Genomic DNA, 21,182 nt, shown 5'->3' with positions numbered 1-21,182 from the left:
CAGATAGCGGTGTAGATATTTCCATGTTCATACAGTTAGCGGTGTAGATATTTCCATGTTCATACAGTTAGCGGTGTAGATATTTCCATGTTCATACAGATGGCGGTGTAGATATTTACATGTTCATACAGATGGCGGTGTAGATATTTCCATGTTCGTACAGATGGCGGTGTGGATATTTCCATGTTCATAGAGATGGCGGTGTAGATATTTCCATGTTTATGCATATAGCGGTATAGATATTTCCATGTTTATATAGATGGTGGTGTAGATATTTCCATGTTTATAGAGATGGCGGTCTAGATATTTCCATGTTTATAGAGATAGTGGTGAAGTTATTTTCAAGTTCTTAGAGACAGCATTGTAGATATTTCCATGTTTATACAGATAGCGGAGAAAATATTTCCATGTTTATACAGATAGCGGTGTAGATATTTCCATGTTTATACAGATAGCAGTGTAGATATTTCCATGTTTATAGAGATAGTGGTGTAGATAATTTCAATTTTATACAGAGAGCAGTGTAGATATTTCCAAGTTCATACAGATAGCGGTGTAGATATTTCCACGTTTATAGAGATGGCGGTGTAGATATATCCATGTTCATAGAGATGGCGGTGTAGATATTTCCATGTTCATACAAATGGCGGTGTAGATATTTCCATGTTCATAGAGATGGCGGTGTAGATATTTCCATGTTTATACAGATAGCAGTGTAGTTATTTCCATGTTTATAGAGATAGCAGTGCAGATATTTCCATTGATATACACATAGCTGTGTAGATATTTGCATGTTCATACCTATAGCGGTGTAGATATTTCCATGTTCGTACAGATGGCCGTGTAGATATTTCCATGTTCATAAAGATGGCGGTGTAGATATTTCCATGTTTATGCAGATTGCGGTATAGATATTTCCATGTTTATACAGATGGTGGTGTAGATATTTCCATGTTTATAGAGATGGCGGTCTAGATATTTCCATGTTTATAGAGATAGTGGTGTAGTTATTTCCAAGTTTATAGAGACAGCGTTGTAGATATTTCCATGTTTATACAGATAGCGGTGAAGTTATTTCCATGTTTATACAGATAGCAGTGTAGATATTTTCATGTTTATACAGATAACAGTGTAGATATTTCCATGTTTATAGAGATAGTGGTGTAGATAATTTCAATTTTATACAGATAGCAGTGTAGATATTTCCAAGTTCATACAGATAGCGGTGTAGATATTTCCACGTTTATAGAGATGGCGGTGTAGATATTTCCATGTTCATACAGATGGCGGTGTGGATATTTCCATGTTTATGCAGTTAGCGGTGTAGATCTTTCCATCTTAATACAGATGGCGGTGTAGATATGTCCATGTTCGTACAGATGGCGGTGTAGATATTTCCATGTTCATACAGATGGCGGTGTAGATATTTCGAAGTTTATAGAGAGAGCGCTGTAGATATTTCCATATTTATAGAGAAATATGTGTAGATATTTCCATGTATATGCAGATAGCTGTGTAGATATTTCCATGTTCATGCAGATAGCGGTGTAGATATTTCCATGTTCATCCAGATGCCGGTGTAGATATATCCATGTTCATACAGATGGCGGTGAAGGTATTTCCATGTTCATACAGATGGCGGTGTAGATATTTCCAGGTTCATACAAATGGCGGTGTAGATATTTCCATGTTCATAGAGATGGCGGTGTAGATATTTCCATGTTCATACAAACGGCGGTGTAGATACTTCCATGTTCATAGAGATGGCGCTTTAGATATTTCCATGTTTATACAGATAGCAGTGTAGTTATTTCTTTGTTTATAGAGATAGAGGTGTATATAATTTCAATTTTATACAGAAAGCTGTGTAGATATTTGCATGTTCATACTGATAGCGGTGTAGATATTTCCATGTTCATACAGATAGCGGTGTAGATATTTCCATGTTCATACAGATAGCGGTGTAGATATTTCCATGTCCATACAGTTAGCGTTGTAGATATTTCCATGTTCATACAGATGGCGGTGTAGATATTTCCATGTTCATACAGATAACGGTGTAGATATTTCCATGTTCATACAGATGGCGGTGTAGATATTTCCATGTTCATACAGTTAGCGGTGTAGATATTTCCATGTTCATCCAGATGGCGGTGTAGATATTTACATGTTCATACAGATGGCGGTGTAGATATTTCCATGTTCGTACAGATGGCGGTGTGGATATTTCCATGTTCATAGAGATGGCGGTGTAGATATTTCCATGTTTATGCATGTAGCGGTATAGATATTTCCATGTTTATATAGATGGTGGTGTAGATATTTCCATGTTTATAGAGATGGCGGTCTAGATATTTCCATGTTTATAGAGATAGTGGTGAAGTTATTTCCAAGTTTATAGAGACAGCATTGTAGATATTTCCATGTTTATACAGATAGCGGAGAAAATATTTCCATGTTTATAAAGATAGCGGTGTAGATATTTCCATGTTTATACAGATAGCAGTGTAGATATTTCCATGTTTATAGAGATAGTGGTGTAGATAATTTCAATTTTATACAGAGAGCAGTGTAGATATTTCCAAGTTCATACAGATAGCGGTGTAGATATTTCAACGTTTATAGAGATGGCGGTGTAGATATTTCCATGTTCATACAGATGGCGGTGTAGATATTTCCATGTTCATACAAATGGCGGTGTAGATATTTCCATGTTCATTGAGATGGCGGTGTAGATATTTCCATGTTCATACAAATGGCGGTGTAGATATTTCCATGTTCATAGAGATGGCGGTGTAGATATTTCCATGTTTATGCAGGTAGCGGTATAGATATTTCCATGTTTATACAGATGGTGGTGTAGATATTTCCATGTTTATAGAGATGGCGGTCTAGATATTTCCATGTATATACAGATAGCGGTGAAGATATTTCCATGTTTATACAGATAGCGCTGTAGATATTTCCATGATTATACAGATAGCAGTGTAGATATTTCCATGTTTATAGAGATAGTGGTATAGATAATTTCAATTTTAAACCGAGAACAGTGTAGATATTTCCAAGTTCATACAGATAGTGATGAGATATTTCCACGTTTATAGAGATGGCGGTGTAGATATTTCCATGTTCATACAGATGGCGGTGTAGATATTTCCATGTTTATAGAGATAGTGGTGTAGTTATTTCCAAGTTTATAGAGACAGCGTTGTAGATATTTCCATGTTTATACAGATAGCGGTGAAGTTATTTCCATGTTTATACAGATAGCGGTGTAGATATTTTCATGTTTATACAGATAACAGTGTAGATATTTGCATGTTCATACCAATAGCGGTGTAGATAATTCCATGTTCGTACAGATGGCCGTGTAGATATTTCCATGTTCATAGAGATGGCGGTGTAGATATTTCCATGTTTATGCAGATTGCGGTATAGATATTTCCATGTTTATACAGATGGTGGTGTAGATATTTCCATGTTTATAGAGATGGCGGTCTAGATATTTCCATGTTTATAGAGATAGTGGTGTAGTTATTTCCAAGTTTATAGAGACAGCGTTGTAGATATTTCCATGTTTATACAGATAGCGGTGAAGTTATTTCCATGTTTATACAGATAGCGGTGTAGATATTTTCATGTTTATACAGATAACAGTGTAGATATTTCCATGTTTATAGAGATAGTGGTGTAGATAATTTCAATTTTATACAGATATCAGTGTAGATATTTCCAAGTTCATACAGATAGCGGTGTAGATATTTCCACGTTTATAGAGATGGCGGTGTAGATATTTCCATGTTCATACAGATGGCGGTGTGGATATTTCCATGTTTATGCAGATAGCGGTGTAGATATTTCCATGTTTATACAGATAGCGGTGCGGATATTTCCATGTTTATACAGATGGGCAGATATTTCCATGTTTATACAGATAGCGGTGTAGATCTTTCCATCTTAATACAGATGGCGGTGTAGATATGTCCATGTTCGTACAGATGGCAGTGTAGATATTTCCATGTTCATACAGATGGCGGTGTAGATATTTCGAAGTTTATAGAGAGAGCGCTGTAGATATTTCCATATTTATAGAGAAATATGTGTAGATATTTCCATGTATATGCGGATAGCTGTGTAGATATTTCCATGTTCATGCAGATAGCGGTGTAGATATTTCCATGTTCATCCAGATGCCGGTGTAGATATATCCATGTTCATACAGATGGCGGTGAAGATATTTCCATGTTCATACAGATGGCGGTGTAGATATTTCCAGGTTCATACAAATGGCGGTGTAGATATTTCCATGTTCATAGAGATGGCGGTGTAGATATTTCCATGTTCATACAAACGGCGGTGTAGATACTTCCTTGTTCATAGAGATGGCGGTGTAGATATTTCCATGTTTATACAGATAGCAGTGTAGTTATTTCTTTGTTTATAGAGATAGAGGTGTATATAATTTCAATTTTATACAGAAAGCTGTGTAGATATTTGCATGTTCATACTGATAGCGGTGTAGATATTTCCATGTTCATACAGATAGCTGTGTAGATATTTCCATGTTCATACAGATGGCGGTGTAGATATTTCCATGTTCATACAGTTGGCGGTGTAGATATTTCCATGTTCATACAGTTAGCGATGTAGATATTTCCATGTTCATCCAGATGGCGGTGTAGATATTTACATGTTCATAAAGATGGCGTTGCAGATATTTCCATGTTCGTACAGATGGCGGTGTAGATATTTCCATGTTCATAGAGATGGCGGAGTAGATATTTCCATGTTTATGCAGGTAGCGGTATAGATATTTCCATGTTTATACAGATGGTGGTGTAGATATTTCCATGTTTATAGAGATGGCGGTCTAGATATTTCCATGTATATTCACATAGCGGTGAAGATATTTCCATGTTTATACAGATAGCGCTGTAGATATTTCCATGATTATACAGATAGCAGTGTAGATATTTCCATGTTTATTGAGATACCAGTGTAGATATTTCCATTGATATACAGATAGCTGTGTAGATATTTGCATGTTCATACAGATAGCGGTGTAGATATTTCCATGCTCATACAGATAGCGGTGTAGATATTTCCATGTTCATACAGATAGCGGTGCAGATATTTCCATGTTCATAGAGATAGCGGTGTAGATATTTCCATGTTCATACAGATAGCGGTGTAGATATTTCCATGTTCATACAGATAGCGGTGTAGATATTTCCATGTTCATACAGATAGCTGTGTTGATATTTGCATGTTCATACAGATAGCGGTGTAGATATATCCATGTTCTTACAGATAGAGGTATAGATATTTCCATGTTCATACAGATAGCGGTGTAGTTATTTCCATGTTCATACAGATAACGCTGTAGATATTTCCATGTTCATACAGATAGCGGTGTAGATATTTCCATGTTCATACAGTTAGCGGTGTAGATATTTCCATGTTCGTACAGATGGCGATATAGATATTTCCATGTTCATAGAGATGGCGGTGTAGATATTTCCATATTTATGCAGATAGCGGCATAGATATTTCCATGTTTATACAGATGGTGGTGTAGATATTTCCATGTTTATAGAGATGGTGGTCTACATATTTCCATGTTTATAGAGATAGTGGTGTAGTTATTTCCAAGTTTATAGAGACAGCATTGTAGATATTTCCATGTTTATACAGATAGCGGTGAAGGTATTTCCATGTTTATACAGATAGCGGTGTAGATATTTCAATGTTTATACAGATAGCAATGTAGATATTTCCATGTTTATAGAGATAGTTTTGTAGATAATTTCAATTTTATACAGATAGCAGTGTAGATATTTCCATGTTCATACAGATAGCGGTGTAGATATTTCCACGTTTATAGAGATGGCAGTGTAGATATTTCCACATTCATACAGATGGCGGTGTAGATATTTCCATGTTTTTAGAGATGGCGGTGTAGATATTTTCATGTTTACACGGATGGCGGTGTAGATATTTCCATGTTTACACAGATAGCGGTGAAGACATTTCCATGTTTACACAGATAGCGGCGTGGATATTTCCATGTTTATGCAGATAGCGGTGTAGATATTTCCATGTTTATACAGATATCGGTGCGGATATTTCCATGTTTATACAGATACCTGGGCAGAGATTTCCATGTTTATACAGATAGCGGTGTAGATATTTCCATCTTAATACAGATGGCGGTGTAGATATTTCCATGTTCATACAGATGGCGGTGCAGATATTTCAAAGTTTATACCGATAGCGCTGTACTTATTTCCATATTTATAGAGAAATCTGTGTAGATATTTCCATGTATATGCAGATAGCTGTGTAGATATTTCCATGTTTATGCAGATGGCGGTGTAGATATCTCCATCTTAATACAGATGGCGGTGTAGATATTTCTATGTTCATACAGATGGCCCTGCAGATATTTCCATGTTCATACAGATGGCTGTGTAGATATTTCCATGTTCATACAGATAGCGGTGTAGTTATTTCCATGTGTAAAGAGATAGCGGTGTAGATATTTCCATGTATATGCAGTTAGCTGTGTAGATATTTCCATTTTCAAGCAGATAGCGGTTAAGATATTTCCATGTTCAAACAGATAGCGGTGTAGATATTTCCATGTTCATACTGATAGCGGTGTAGATATTTCCATGTTTATACAGATGGCCGTGAAATGTATGCATGTTTACACAGATAGCGGCGTAGATATTTCCATGTTCAAACAGATAGCGGTGTAGATATTTAAATGTTCATCCAGATTGCTGTGTAGATATATCCATGTTCATACAGATAGCGGTGTAGATATTTCCATGTTCATGCAGATAGCGGTGTAGATATTTCCATGTTCATCCATATGGCTGTGTAGATATATCCATGTTCATACAGATGGCGGTGAAGATATTTCCATGTTCATACAGATAGCGGTGTAGATATTTCCATGTTCATACAGATAGTGGTGTAGATATTTCAATGTTCATACAGATAGCGGTGTAGCTATTTCCATGTTCATACAGATAGCGGTGTAGATATTTCCATGTTCATCCAGATGGCTGTGTAGATATGTCCATGTTCATACAGATGGCGGTGAAGATATTTCCATGTTCATACAGATTGCGGTGTAGATATGTCCATGTTCATACAGATAGTGGTGTAGATATTTCCAAGTTCATACAGATAGAGGGGCTGATATTTCCATGTTCATACAGATAGCGGTGCTGATATTTCCATGTTTAAACAGGTAGCGGTGTAGATATTTCCATGTTTATACAGATAGCAGTGTAGATATTTCCATGTTTATACTGATAGCGGTGTAGATATTTCCATGTTTATACAGATAGCGGTGTAGATACCTCCATCTCAATACAGATGGTGGTGTATTTATATGTTCATACAGATGGCCGTGCAGATATTTCCATGTTCATCCAGATGGCTGTGTAGATATATCCATGTTCATACAGATAGCGGTGTAGATATTTCCATGTTCATACAGATAGTTGTGTAGATATTTCCATGTTCATACAGATAGCGGTGTAGTTATTTCCATATTCATACAGATAGCGGTGTAGATATTTCCATGTTCGTACAGATAGCGTTGCTGATATTTCCATGTTTATACAGGTAGCGGTGTGGATATTTCCATGTTTATACAGATAGCGGTGTAGATATTTCCATGTTTATTCAGATAGCGGTGTAGATATTTCCAGGTTTATACAGATAGCGGTGTAGATATCTCCATCTTAATACTGATGGCGGTGTAGATATTTACATGTTCATACAGATGGCGGTGCAGATATATCCATGTTCATACAGATGGCGGTGTAGATATTTCCATGTTCATACAGATAGCGGTGTAGCTATTTCCATGTTCATGCAGATAGCGGAGTAGATATTTCCATGTTCATCCAGATGGCTGTGTAGATATATCCATGTTCATACAGATGGCGGTGAAGATATTTTCATGTTCATACAGATAGCGGTGTAGATAATTCCATGTTCATACAGATTGTGGTGTAGATATTTCCATGTTCAGACAGATAGCGGTGTAGCTATTTCCATGTTCATACAGATAGCGTTGTAGATATTTCCATGTTCATCCAGATGGCTGTGTAGATATATCCATGTTCATACAGATGGCGGTGAAGATATTTCCATGTTCATACGGATAGCGGTGTAGATATTTCCATGTTCATACAGGTAGAGGGGCTGATATTTCCATGTTCATACAGATAGCGGTGCTGATATTTCCATGTTTTTACAGGTAGCGGTGTAGATATTTCCATGTTTATACAGATAGCGGTGTAGATATTTCCATGTTCATACAGATAGCGGTGTTGATATTTCCATGTTTATACAGATAGCGGTGTAGATATCTCCACCTTAATACAGACGGTGGTGTAGATATTTATATGTTCATACAGATGGCCGTGCAGATATTTCCATGTTCATACAGATGGCGGTGTAGATATTTCCATGTTCATACAGATAGCGGTGTAGTTATTTCCATGTGTAAAGAGATAGCTGCGTAGATATTTCCATGTATATGCAGATAGCTGTGTAGATATTTCCATTTTCATACAGATAGCAGTGTAGGTATTTCCATGTTTATACAGATAGCGGTGAAGATGTATGCATGTTTACACAGATAGCGGTGTAGATATTTCCATGTTCATACAGAAAGCGGTTTAGGTATTTCCATGTTCATCCAGATGGCTGTGTAGATATATCCATGTTAATACAGATAGCGGTGTAGATATTTCCATGTTCATACAGGTAGTGCTGTAGATATTTCCATCTTCATACAGATAGCGGTGAAGCTATTTCCATGTTCATACAGATAGCGGTGAAGCTATTTCCATGTTCGTACAGATAGCGGTGTAGATATTTCCATGTTCGTACAGATAGCGGTGTAGATATTTCCATGTTCATACAGATAGCGGTGCTTATATTTCCATGTTTATACAGGTAGCGGTGTAGATATTTCCATGTTTATACAGATAGCGGTGTAGATATTTCCATGTTTATACAGATAGCTGTGTAGATATTTCCAGGTTCAAACAGATATCGGTTTAATTTAAATGTTCATAAAGATAGCGGTGTAGATATTTCCATGTTTATACAGATAGCGGTGAAGATGTATGCATGTTTACACAGATAGCGGTGTAGATATTTGCATGTTCATACAGATAGCGGTGTAGATATTTCCATGTTCATCCAGATGGCTGTGTAGATATATCCATGTTCATACAGATAGCGGTGACTATATTTCCATGTTCATACAGATAGTGGTGTAGGTATTTCCATGTTCATCCAGATGGCTGTGTAGATATATCCATGTTCATACAGATAGCGGTGACTATATTTCCATGTTCATACAGATAGTGGTGTAGGTATTTCCATGTTCATACAGATAGCGGTGTAGCTATTTCCATGTTCATACAGATAGCGGTGTAGATCTTTCCATGTTCGTACAGATAGCGGTGTAGATATTTCCATGTTCATACAGATGGCTGTGTTGATATATCCATGTTCATACAGATAGCGGTGAAGATATTCCCATGTTCATACAGATAGCGGTGTAGATATTTAAATGTTCATCCACATGGCTGTGTAGACATATCCATGTTCATACAGATAGCGGTGTAGATATTTCCATGTTCATGCAGATAGCGGTGTAGATATGTCCCTGTTCATACAGATAGTGGTGTAGATATTTCCATGTTCATACAGATAGAGAGGCTGATATATCCATGTTCATACAGATAGCGGTGCTGTATTTCCATGTTTAAACAGGTAGCGCTGTAGATATTTCCATGTTTATACAGATAGCGGTGTAGATATTTCCATGCTTATACTGATAGCGTTGTAGATATTTCCATGGTTATACAGATAGCGGTGTAGATATCTCCATCTTAATACAGATGGCGGTGTAGATATTTCTATGTTCATACAGATGGCCCTGCAGATATTTCCATGTTCATACAGATGGCTGTGTAGATATTTCCATGTTCATACAGATAGCGGTGTAGTTATTTCCATGTGTAAAGAGATAGCGGTGTAGATATTTCCATGTATATGCAGTTAGCTGTGTAGATATTTCCATTTTCAAGCAGATAGCGGTTAAGATATTTCCATGTTCAAACAGATAGCGGTGTAGATATTTCCATGTTCATACAGATAGCGGTGTAGATATTTCCATGTTTATACAGATGGCCGTGAAATGTATGCATGTTTACACAGATAGCGGCGTAGATATTTCCATGTTCAAACAGATAGCGGTGTAGATATTTAAATGTTCATCCAGATGGCTGTGTAGATATATCCATGTTCATACAGATAGCGGTGTAGATATTTCCATGTTCATGCAGATAGCGGTGTAGATATTTCCATGTTCATCCATATGGCTGTGAAGATATATCCATGTTCACAGATGGCGGTGAAGATATTTCCATGTTCATACAGATAGCGGTGTAGATATTTCCATGTTCATACAGATAGTGGTGTAGATATTTCAATGTTCATACAGATAGCGGTGTAGTTATTTCCATGTTCATACAGATAGCGGTGTAGATATTTCCATGTTCATCCAGATGGCTGTGTAGATATGTCCATGTTCATACAGATGGCGGTGAAGATATTTCCATGTTCATACAGATTGCGGTGTAGATATGTCCATGTTCATACAGATAGTGGTGAAGATATTTCCAAGTTCATACAGATAGAGGGGCTGATATTTCCATGTTCATACAGATAGCGGTGCTGATATTTCCATGTTTAAACAGGTAGCGGTGTAGATATTTCCATGTTTATACAGATAGCGGTGTAGATATTTCCATGTTTATACAGATAGCGGTGTAGATATTTCCATGTTTATACAGATAGCGGTGTAGATACCTCCATCTCAATACAGATGGTGGTGTATTTATATGTTCATACAGATGGCCGTGCAGATATTTCCATGTTCATACAGATGGCGGTGTAGATATTTCCATGTTCACGCAGATAGCGGTGTAGTTATTTCCATGTGTAAAGAGATAGCTGTGTAGATATTTCCTTGTATATGCAGATAGATGTGTAGATATTTCCATTTTCATGCAGATAGCGGTTTAGATATTTCCATGTTCAAACAGATAGCGGTGTAGATATTTCCATGTTCATACAGATAGCGGTGTTGATATTTCCATGTTTATACAGATAGCGGTGAAGATGTATGCATGTTTACACAGATAGCGGTGTAGATATTTCCATGTTCATACAGATAGCGGTGTAGATATTTCCATGTTCATCCAGATGGCTGTGTAGATATATCCATGTTCATACAGATAGCGGTGTAGATATTTCCATGTTCATACAGCTAGTGCTGTAGATATTTCCATTTTCATACAGATAGAGGTGTAGCTATTTCCATGTTCATACAGATAGCGGTGTAGATATTTCCATGTTCGTACAGATAGCGGTGTAGATATTTCCATGTTCATACAGATAGCGGTGCTTATATTTCCATGTTTATACAGGTAGTGGTGTAGATATTTCCATGTTTATACAGATAGCGGTGTAGATATTTCCATGTTTATACAGATAGCGGTGTAGGTGTTTCCATGTTTATACAGATAGCGGTGTAGATATTTCCATGTTTATACAGATAGTGGTGTAGATATTTCCATGTTTATACAGATAGCGGTGTAGGTATTTGCATGTTCATCCAGATGGCTGTGTAGATATACCCATGTTCATACAGATGGCGGTGAAGATATTTCCATGTTCATACAGATAGCGGTGTAGATATTTCCATGTTCGTACTGATAGTGGTGTAGATATTTCCATGTTCATACAGATAGCGGTGTAGCTATTTCCATGTTCATACAGATAGCGGTGTAGATATTTCCATGTTCATCCAGATGGCTGTGTAGACATATCCATGTTCATGCAGATGGCGGTGAAGATAATTCCATGTTCATACAGATAGCGGTGTAGATATTTCCATGTTAATACAGATAGTGGTGTAGATATTTCCAAGTTCATACAGATACAGGGGCTGATATTTCCATGTTCATACAGATAGCGGTGCTGATATTTCCATGTTTATACTGGTAGCGGTGTAGATCTTTCCATGTTCATACAGAAAGCGGTGTAGATATTTCCATGTTCATTCAGATAGCGGTGCTGATATTTCCAAGTTTATACAGGTAGCGGTGCAGATATTTCCATGTTTTTACTGATAGCGGTGTAGATATTTCCATGTTCATACAGATAGCGGTGCTTATATTTCCATGTTTATACAGGTAGCGGTGTAGATATTTCCATGTTTATACAGATAGCGGTGTAGATATTTCCATGTTTATACAGATGGCTGTGTAGATATTTCCAGGTTCAAACAGATATCGGTTTAATTTAAATGTTCATTAAGATAGCGGTGTGGATATTTCCATGTTTATACAGATAGCGGTGAAGATGTATGCATGTTTACACAGATAGCGGTGTAGATATTTGCATGTTCATACAGATAGCGGTGTAGATATTTCCATGTTCATCCAGATGGCTGTGTAGATATATCCATGTTCATACAGATAGCGGTGACTATATTTCCATGTTCATACAGATAGTGGTGTAGGTATTTCCATGTTCATCCAGATGGCTGTGTAGATATATCCATGTTCATACAGATAGCAGTGACTATATTTCCATGTTCATACAGATAGTGGTGTAGGTATTTCCATGTTCATACAGATAGCGGTGTAGCTATTTCCATGTTCATACAGATAGCGGTGTAGATCTTTCCATGTTCGTACAGATAGCGGTGTAGATATTTCCATGTTCATACAGATGGCTGTGTTGATATATCCATGTTCATACAGATAGCGGTGAAGATATTCCCATGTTCATACAGATAGCGGTGTAGATATTTAAATGTTCATCCACATGGCTGTGTAGACATATCCATGTTCATACAGATAGCGGTGTAGATATTTCCATGTTCATGCTGATAGCGGTGTAGATATGTCCCTGTTCATACAGATAGTGGTGTAGATATTTCCATGTTCATACAGATAGAGAGGCTGATATATCCATGTTCATACAGATAGCGGTGCTGTATTTCCATGTTTAAACAGGTAGCGCTGTAGATATTTCCATGTTTATACAGATAGCGGTGTAGATATTTCCATGCTTATACTGATAGCGTTGTAGATATTTCCATGGTTATACAGATAGCGGTGTAGATATCTCCATCTTAATACAGATGGCGGTGTAGATATTTCTATGTTCATACAGATGGCCCTGCAGATATTTCCATGTTCATACAGATGGCTGTGTAGATATTTCCATGTTCATACAGATAGCGGTGTAGTTATTTCCATGTGTAAAGAGATAGCGGTGTAGATATTTCCATGTATATGCAGTTAGCTGTGTAGATATTTCCATTTTCAAGCAGATAGCGGTTAAGATATTTCCATGTTCAAACAGATAGCGGTGTAGATATTTCCATGTTCATACAGATAGCGGTGTAGATATTTCCATGTTTATACAGATGGCCGTGAAATGTATGCATGTTTACACAGATAGCGGCGTAGATATTTCCATGTTCAAAGAGATAGCGGTGTAGATATTTAAATGTTCATCCAGATGGCTGTGTAGATATATCCATGTTCATACAGATAGCGGTGTAGATATTTCCATGTTCATGCAGATAGCGGTGTAGATATTTCCATGTTCATCCATATGGCTGTGTAGATATATCCATGTTCACAGATGGCGGTGAAGATATTTGCATGTTCATACAGATAGCGGTGTAGATATTTCCATGTTCATACAGATAGTGGTGTAGATATTTCAATGTTCATACAGATAGCGGTGTAGTTATTTCCATGTTCATACAGATAGCGGTGTAGATATTTCCATGTTCATCCAGATGGCTGTGTAGATATGTCCATGTTCATACAGATGGCGGTGAAGATATTTCCATGTTCATACAGATTGCGGTGTAGATATGTCCATGTTCATACAGATAGTGGTGTAGATATTTCCAAGTTCATACAGATAGAGGGGCTGATATTTCCATGTTCATACAGATAGCGGTGCTGATATTTCCATGTTTAAACAGGTAGCGGTGTAGATATTTCCATGTTTATACAGATAGCGGTGTAGATATTTCCATGTTTATACAGATAGCGGTGTAGATATTTCCATGTTTATACAGATAGCGGTGTAGATACCTCCATCTCAATACAGATGGCGGTGTATTTATATGTTCATACAGATGGCCGTGCAGATATTTCCATGTTCATACAGATGGCGGTGTAGATATTTCCATGTTCACGCAGATAGCGGTGTAGTTATTTCCATGTGTAAAGAGATAGCTGTGTAGATATTTCCTTGTATATGCAGATAGCTGTGTAGATATTTCCATTTTCATGCAGATAGCGGTTTAGATATTTCCATGTTCAAACAGATAGCGGTGTAGATATTTCCATGTTCATACAGATAGCGGTGTTGATATTTCCATGTTTATACAGATAGCGGTGAAGATGTATGCATGTTTACACAGATAGCGGTGTAGATATTTCCATGTTCATACAGATAGCGGTGTAGATATTTCCATGTTCATCCAGATGGCTGTGTAGATATATCCATGTTCATACAGATAGCGGTGTAGATATTTCCATGTTCATACAGCTAGTGCTGTAGATATTTCCATTTTCATACAGATAGAGGTGTAGCTATTTCCATGTTCATACAGATAGCGGTGTAGATATTTCCATGTTCATACAGATAGCGGTGCTTATATTTCCATGTTTATACAGGTAGTGGTGTAGATATTTCCATGTTTATACAGATAGCGGTGTAGATATTTCCATGTTTACACAGATAGCGGTGTAGGTGTTTCCATGTTTATACAGATAGCGGTGTAGATATTTCCATGTATATGCAGTTAGCTGTGTAGATATTTCCATTTTCAAGCAGATAGCGGTTAAGATATTTCCATGTTCAAACAGATAGCGGTGTAGATATTTCCATGTTCATACAGATAGCGGTGTAGATATTTCCATGTTTATACAGATGGCCGTGAAATGTATGCATGTTTACACAGATAGCGGCGTAGATATTTCCATGTTCAAACAGATAGCGGTGTAGATATTTAAATGTTCATCCAGATGGCTGTGTAGATATATCCATGTTCATACAGATAGCGGTGTAGATATTTCCATGTTCATGCAGATAGCGGTGTAGATATTTCCATGTTCATCCATATGGCTGTGTAGATATATCCATGTTCACAGATGGCGGTGAAGATATTTCCATGTTCATACAGATAGCGGTGTAGATATTTCCATGTTCATACAGATAGTGGTGTAGATATTTCAATGTTCATACAGATAGCGGTGTAGTTATTTCCATGTTCATACAGATAGCGGTGTAGATATTTCCATGTTCATCCAGATGGCTGTGTGGATATGTCCATGTTCATACAGATGGCGGTGAAGATATTTCCATGTTCATACAGATTGCGGTGTAGATATGTCCATGTTCATACAGATAGTGGTGTAGATATTTCCAAGTTCATACAGATAGAGGGGCTGATATTTCCATGTTCATACAGATAGCGGTGCTGATATTTCCATGTTTAAACAGGTAGCGGTGTAGATATTTCCATGTTTATACAGATAGCGGTGTAGATATTTCCATGTTTATACAGATAGCGGTGTAGATATTTCCATGTTTATACAGATAGCGGTGTAGATACCTCCATCTCAATACAGATGGTGGTGTATTTATATGTTCATACAGATGGCCGTGCAGATATTTCCATGTTCATACAGATGGCGGTGTAGATATTTCCATGTTCACGCAGATAGCGGTGTAGTTATTTCCATGTGTAAAGAGATAGCTGTGTAGATATTTCCTTGTATATGCAGATAGCTGTGTAGATATTTCCATTTTCATGCAGATAGCGGTTTAGATATTTCCATGTTCAAACTGATAGCGGTGTAGATATTTCCATGTTCATACAGATAGCGGTGTTGATATTTCCATGTTTATACAGATAGCGGTGAAGATGTATGCATGTTTACACAGATAGCGGTGTAGATATTTCCATGTTCATACAGATAGCGGTGTAGATATTTCCATGTTCATCCAGATGGCTGTGTAGATATATCCATGTTCATACAGATAGCGGTGTAGATATTTCCATGTTCATACAGCTAGTGCTGTAGATATTTCCATTTTCATACAGATAGAGGTGTAGCTATTTCCATGTTCATACAGATAGCGGTGTAGATATTTCCATGTTCGTACAGATAGCAGTGTAGATATTTCCATGTTCATACAGATAGCGGTGCTTATATTTCCATGTTTATACAGGTAGTGGTGTAGATATTTCCATGTTTATACAGATAGCGGTGTAGATATTTCCATGTTTACACAGATAGCGGTGTAGGTGTTTCCATGTTTATACAGATAGCGGTGTAGATATTTCCATGTTTATACAGATAGTGGTGTAGATATTTCCATGTTTATACAGATAGCGGTGTAGGTATTTGCATGTTCATCCAGATGGCTGTGTAGATATACCCATGTTCATACAGATGGCGGTGAAGATATTTCCATGTTCATACAGATAGCGGTGTAGATATTTCCATGTTCGTACTGATAGTGGTGTAGATATTTCCATGTTCATACAGATAGCGGTGTAGCTATTTCCATGTTCATACAGATAGCGGTGTAGATATTTCCATGTTCATCCAGATGGCTGTGTAGACATATCCATGTTCATGCAGATGGCGGTGAAGATAATTCCATGTTCATACAGATAGCGGTGTAGATATTTCCATGTTAATACAGATAGTGGTGTAGATATTTCCAAGTTCATACAGATACAGGGGCTGATATTTCCATGTTCATACAGATAGCGGTGCTGATATTTCCATGTTTATACTGGTAGCGGTGTAGATCTTTCCATGTTCATACAGAAAGCGGTGTAGATATTTCCATGTTCATTCAGATAGCGGTGCTGATATTTCCAAGTTTATACAGGTAGCGGTGCAGATATTTCCATGTTTTTACTGATAGCGGTGTAGATATTTCCATGTTTATACAGATAGCGGTGTAGATATTTCCAGGTTTATACAGATAGCGGTGTAGATATTTCCCTGTTCATCCAGATGGCTGTGTAGATATATCCATGTTCATACAGATGGCGGTGAAGATATTTCCATGTTCATACAGATAGCGGTGTAGATATTTCCATGTTCATACAGATAGTGGTGTAGATATTTCCATGTTCATACAGATAGCGGTGTAGCTATTTCCATGTTCATACAGATAGCGGTGTAGATATTTCCATGTTCATCCAGATGGCTGTGTAGATATATCCATGTTCATACATATGGCGGTGAAGATATTTCCATGCTCATACAGATAGCGGTGTAGATATCTCCACGTTCATACCTATAGTGGTGTTGATATTTCCATGTTCATACAGATAGAGGGGCTGATATTTCCATGTTCATACAGATAGCGGTGCTGATATTTCCATGTTTATACAGGTAGCTTTGTAGATATTTCCATGTTCATACAGATAGCGGTGTAGATATTTCCATGTTTATACAGATAGCGGTGTAGATATCTCCACCTTAATACAGATGGTGGTGTAGATATTTATATGTTCATACAGATGGCCGTGCAGATATTTCCATGTTCATACAGATGGCGGTGTAGATATTTCCATGTTCATACAGATAGCGGTGTAGTTATTTCCATGTGTAAAGAGATAGCTGTGTAGATATTTCCATGTATATGCAGATAGCTGTGTAGATATTTCCATTTTCATACAGATAGCGGTTTAGATATTTCCATGTTCAAACAGATAGCGGTGTAGATATTTCCATGTTCATACAGATAGCGGTGTAGATATTTCCATGTTTATACAGATAGCGGTGAAGATGTATGCATGTTTACACAGATAGCGTTGTAGATATTTCCATGTTCATACAGAAATCGGTGTAGGTATTTCCATGTTCATCCAGATGGCTGTGTAGATATATCCATGTTAATAAAGATAGCGGTGTAGATATTTCCATGTTCATACAGGTAGTGCTGTAGATATTTTCATCTTCATACAGATAGTGGTGAAGCTATTTCCATGTTCATACAGATAGCGGTGAAGCTATTTCCATGTTCGTACAGATAGCGGTGTAGATATTTCCATGTTCGTACAGATAGCGGTGTAGATATTTCCATGTTCATACAGATAGCGGTGCTTATATTTCCATGTTTATACAGGTAGCGGTGTAGATATTTCCATGTTTATACAGATAGCGGTGTAGATATTTCCATGTTTATACAGATAGCTGTGTAGATATTTCCAGGTTCAAACAGATATCGGTTTAATTTCCATGTTCATAAAGATAGCGGTGTAGATATTTCCATGTTTATACAGATAGCGGTGAAGATGTATGCATGTTTACACAGATAGCGGTGTAGATATTTCCATGTTCATACAGATAGCGGTGTAGATATTTCCATGTTCATCCAGATGGCTGTGTAGATATATCCATGTTCATACAGATAACGGTGACTATATTTCCATATTCATACAGATAGTGGTGTAGGTATTTCCATGTTCATACAGATAGCGGTGTAGCTATTTCCATGTTCATACAGATAGCGGTGTAGATCTTTCCATGTTCGTACAGATAGCGGTGTAGATATTTCCATGTTCATACAGATAGCGGTGCTGATATTTCCATGTTTATACTGATAGCGGTGTAGGTGTTTCCATGTTTACACAGATAGCGGTGTAGATATTTCCATGTTTAAACAGATAGCGGTGTAGATATTTCCATGTTTATACAGATAGCGGTGTAGGTATTTCCATGTTCATCCAGATGGTTGTGTAGATATACCCATGTTCATACAGATGGCGGTGAAGATATTTCCATGTTCATACAGATAGCGGTGTAGATATTTCCATGTTCGTACTGATAGTGGTGTAGATATTTCCATGTTCATACAGATAGCGGTGTAGCTATTTCCATGTTCATACAGATAGCGGTGTAGATATTTCCATGTTCATCCAGATGGCTGTGTAGACATATCCATGTTCATGCAGATGGCGGTGAAGTTAATTCCATGTTCATACAGATAGCGGTGTAGATATTTCCATGTTAATACAGATAGTGGTGTAGATATTTCCAAGTTCATACAGATAGAGGGGCTGATATTTCCATGTTCATACAGATAGCGGTGCTGATATTTCCATGTTTATACTGGTAGCGGTGTAGATCTTTCCATGTTCGTACAGATAGCGGTGTAGATATTTCCATGTTCATTCAGATAGCGGTGCTGATATTTCCATGTTTATACAGGTTGCGGTGCAGATATTTCCATGTTTTTACTGATAGCGGTGTAGATATTTCCATGTTTATACAGATAGCGGTGTAGATATTTCCAGGTTTATACAGATAGCGGTGCAGATATTTCCATGTTCATACAGATAGCGGTGTAGGTATTTCCATGTTCATCCAGATGGCTGTGTAGATATATCCATGTTCATACAGATGGCGGTGAAGATATTTCCATGCTCATACAGATAGCGGTGTAGATATGTCCACGTTCATACATATAGTGGTGTTGATATTTCCATGTTCATACAGATAGAGGGGCTGATATTTCCATGTTCATACAGATAGCGGTGCTGATATTTCCATGTTTAAACAGGTAGCGGTGTAGATATTTCCATGTTCATACAGATAGCGGTGTAGATATTTACATGTTTATACAGATAGCGGTGCAGATATCTCCACCTTAATACAGATGGTGGTGTAGATATTTATATGTTCATACAGATGGCCGTGCAGATATTTCCATGTTCATACAGATGGCGGTGTAGATATTTCCATGTTCATACAGATAGCGGTGTAGTTATTTCCATGTGTAAAGAAATAGCTGCGTAGATATTTCCATGTATATGTAGATAGCTGTGTAGATATTTCCATTTTCATACAGATAGCGGTTTAGATATTTCCATGTTCAAACAGATAGCGGTGTAGATATTTCCATGTTCATACAGATAGCGGTGTAGATATTTCCATGTTTATACAGATAGCGGTGAAGATGTATGCATGTTTACACAGATAGCGGTGTAGATGTTTCCATGTTCATACAGAAAGCGGTGTAGGTATTTCCATGTTCATCCAGATGGCTGTGTAGATATATCCATGTTAATACAGATAGCGGTGTAGATATTTCCATGTTCATACAGGTAGTGCTGTAGATATTTCCATCTTCATACAGATAGCGGTGAAGCTATTTCCATGTTCATACAGATAGCGGTGTAGATATTTCCATGTTTATACAGATAACGGTGAAGATGAATGCATGTTTACACAGATAGCGGTGTAGATATTTCCATGTTCAAACAGATAGCGGTGTAGATATTTCCATGTTCATACAGATAGCGGTGAAGATGTATGCATGTTTACACAGATAGCGGTGTAGATATTTCCATGTTCATACAGATAGCGGTGTAGATATTTCCATGTTCATCCAGATGGCTGTGTAGATATATCCATGTTCATACAGATAGCGGTGTAGATATTTCCATGTTCATACAGATAGTGGTGTAGATATTTCCATGTTCACACAGATAGCGGTGTAGTTATTTCCATATTCATACAGATAGCGGTGTAGATATTTCCATGTTCGTACAGATAGCGTTGCTGATATTTCCATGTTTATACAGGTAGCGGTGTGGATATTTCCATGTTTATACAGATAGCGGTGTAGGTATTTCCATGTTTATACAGATAGCGGTGTAGATATTTCCAGGTTTATACAGATAGCGGTGTAGATATCTCCATCTTAATACTGATGGCGGTGTAGATATTTATATGTTCATACAGATGGCGGTGCAGATATATCCATGTTCATACAGATGGCGGTGTAGATATTTCCATGTTCATACAGATAGCGGTGTAGCTATTTCCATGTTCATGCAGATAGCGGAGTAGATATTTCCATGTTCATCCAGATGGCTGTGTAGATATATCCATGTTCATACAGATGGCGGTGAAGATATTTCCATGTTCATACAGATAGCGGTGTAGATATTTCCATGTTTATACAGATAGCGGTGAAGATGTATGCATGTTTACACAGATAGC

Source organism: Gorilla gorilla, chromosome 9 (genome assembly GCF_029281585.2).
Source record: "Gorilla gorilla gorilla isolate KB3781 chromosome 9, NHGRI_mGorGor1-v2.1_pri, whole genome shotgun sequence".
Classification (NCBI taxonomy): domain Eukaryota; kingdom Metazoa; phylum Chordata; class Mammalia; order Primates; family Hominidae; genus Gorilla; species Gorilla gorilla.
The sequence above is the reverse complement of the archived record's forward strand: the minus strand, read 5'-3'. Positions refer to the sequence as shown.